The sequence below is a fragment of the Cyprinodon variegatus genome, unplaced genomic scaffold (genome assembly GCF_000732505.1).
Source record: "Cyprinodon variegatus isolate N-32 unplaced genomic scaffold, C_variegatus-1.0 Scaffold476, whole genome shotgun sequence".
NCBI lineage: Eukaryota > Metazoa > Chordata > Actinopteri > Cyprinodontiformes > Cyprinodontidae > Cyprinodon > Cyprinodon variegatus.
This window is the reverse complement of record NW_015150929.1, coordinates 469,264-472,424: the sequence shown is the minus strand read 5'-3', so window position 1 is coordinate 472,424 and position 3,161 is coordinate 469,264.

Here is a 3,161-nt window from a genome sequence, read left to right as displayed (position 1 = left end):
AATTTTTTAAATGCAGTTGTGCATCTCCTCAGTCACTATAGCGTTGCCACTTCATGTTCGCCTGTTGCTGTTTATCTACCGGATGTACAGTAGCTGGCTCTCGGGGGCCCCCCAGCGGCTCGGGGCTCCAAGCAGTTGCTTGGTTTGCCTGTTGACAAGGTGCGCCTCTGGTCATGTATGATAAAGACTTATCATGGTAGTGAAAGAAGGTAAGTGAACACAGATGGTGACAGTAATGTGGAAATGGGTTACTATAGGCCAGGGGTGCTCAAGTCCAGTCCTCATGAGCTACCATCCTGTAACTTTTAGATGCATCTCTGCTTTAACCTGAATCTAAAGGCTCAATCCCCTCATTTAGCTCAGCAGATGCTTGGTAACGAGCTACTCATTTGAGTCAGCTTTCTTAAAAATGGGGCTATAGGCAGTCTGTCCAAGTATAGCTTACTTACCTAAAACTTTGGGCAAACTTATAAAAACAAAAAATCCAATAAGATCCAAATCAAAAGTACAGAAGAGAAGCTGCAGTAGAAGACAATGTCTTTTTACAAATACTATATCAAGCCAAAAGTTGCTTGCTATTTTAATCTGATACAAGAGAAAGCTAAATAACTTCTAATATACCTTTTTACATTATTTTATAAAATTTGAGTTCTATCTAGCTGCTATAAATTGCTATCCCCTAAGGACCGAGATTAATGCATTTTTTTTTACTGTGTTAGATCCATCATCAGATATATGTAGAACAAATATCTCGGTAATCTTTAAAAAACTATGAATACATATGCAATTGCTCGACCCAATAAAAGGATTTCAAGGTTCCTAATGTAAAGAGAAGTTGTTTTGCTGTACAAGGCAGAAATTTAAAACTTTAAAGTTGCCCCCTCTTCCAAGATTGTCATTAAAAGTTTTAAATGTAAAGCTCACTCTTGGTTGTCACAAGAGGACCTTACTGTAACCTACAGACTGACTTAAATAAATCCTTAAAAAGGTATTTTCTTATTTGATCTTTAGTCAGCATCTTCATTTAAGCATCCACCTTTTAAATGCAATATGTGGCATTAGTTTTCAATACTTTTGTATATGTTTTTTTAAAATCTGATCTTGATTAAAAGGTAATTTTAATAGGCAATGTTAACTAAGGCCCTGGCGTTAAAGCTACAGTGTGTAATTTTCAGCGACATCTAAGGTCCAGACTGCAGACCGCAGCAACATGAACATCTCCCCCCCACCGCTTGTCCCCCCCAACAGTATGGCGAGCGTTACGGGACAAAATGTCTTCCACGACGTCCGCATCACCTACCTTCTCAAGTGATGAGGTTTGTTTACATAGATAATTTTACAGATAGTATTTATTAGTATCTATAGTAGTATTTAGTATCTATTGTTCAGTACCGTCTCAGTTCATCTCTCTCAACTTGCCGTAGTTAGTTAGTTACTTTCGAGCGTAATGGGCGATCTCGCAATCGCTAGTTTGTTGGCTCTGCGCTGCCGTAGCGCAAAGATGTCTGCCTCCATGGCTCTGAGACCCGCTCCTATGTAATTATAAATAACAGGTTTATAAACATCAGGTTTCCTGATGGGGCTACAGTGTTATCTTGAAAGAGAGATGATCTGTTCAGAGTGATTAAGTTGCTGTAATAGATGCACAACAGAAACATTGTAAAACATTTTAGCAGCAGAACGAAGCATACTTTGGAATCCCTCAGATTAGGAAGTGTCATAATCCATATGTGCAGGTGTGTAAACAGAGTACATTTGATTAAAACTTTTATTCCAAGCCTATCCTGCTTCTGCTCCTTTGAAAATAATCAATAAAAATAATAGGACAGACAGAAATCTAGGATCCCAAGCCCATTGACCATAACTCTGAAAAGCTATGAGGCAATATGTCTTTCCTTTGGCTCTCTACCTGTCAGCCTCTTTTTTTGTTTTGTTTTAGGTTTCTACCTGCTTGGAGTGAAACTCCTCAGAGAGTCTTTATGGATTTCATTCAGGATATTCTGTCTGTGGTGTCTTTGTTATTCTTCATTCTGGCAGCAGGAATGGTCCTCCCTGTTATTTTCCTTCTCTCGTTTCCATTTACCCCTTTCCCTCTGCACATCCTAGGGCGTGGCCTCCAGATCCCTGGCAATCTGCTTGACAAACATGGTTCTTACTGACTGGAAGTCTTCTTTGGGTTTGTCCTCTACCCTTTACCAGATCACTGGCTTTGCCTCAAACCTCTCAGGTCAAAAAGGCTGCTTTCACCAAGTTTTTCTTGATCGTGTTTATGAAGCTGTTTTTCATGAAGTTACACATGGGTTTAAGTTTCTGTCCCTCAGTATCGGAAAAACAAAGAAGTATAAAGCATTTCATCATGCTCTAATATTAGCCGTATCTTTTTATTAATCCCCAATCAGAAGCCCTGTTATATACAGTATCTACTTCTGGTAATTATTTGTTTTCATCTTTTTCCTAGAAGCAGTGAATGTCATCCCTGAAATGATAAAGACTGAAAATTATGTTTCAGATTTCTAACATGGAAGGCCTTCTAGTCAACAATTGTAAATTAATTGCAAGATGTTTGCATGACTGTACATGGAGATAGTAATGAGACCATAAAAAAACAACAGTTTATTCCTAAAAACAAACTTTATAATCTGATGAAGTACATAAAAAGTTTAGACCAAAAAAACAGACTGGTGATACATTCCCTATGTTACTTAGAAAACGATTATCCCATGTAACAAAGCACTTGCACAAGCTGAGTTTACATTAAAAATGTGCGCAAAAATACAAATTTTTGCTATTGATGGTTTTCCATTAAATAAGAAATAAAACTGAAATTGCATGGGGGAATACCGTTGCTCAAACGATAACACCCCAAAACAAAATGGCAGTCGAATGTAAACATGGGAGCTATATCAATATTTCAGCCACAGTTCTAGTGTTTATCATGCTCATCATAGTGAAATAAATGTAAAAAATAGTCTTGATGCTCCAGCAACCTCTTTTTACAAGGCAGTAAGGTCCAGTTGGAGATCATGTGACCCGTGTGATGCAAAAAAAGGCTTACATTGCAGTTAAGCTAAATTTTTCGACATGACCAAAAAACCACTAACCTGACTCCACCAGATGGATTTGCTCCACACATCCATCTGGAAACCTTCCGTTGAAGTAAT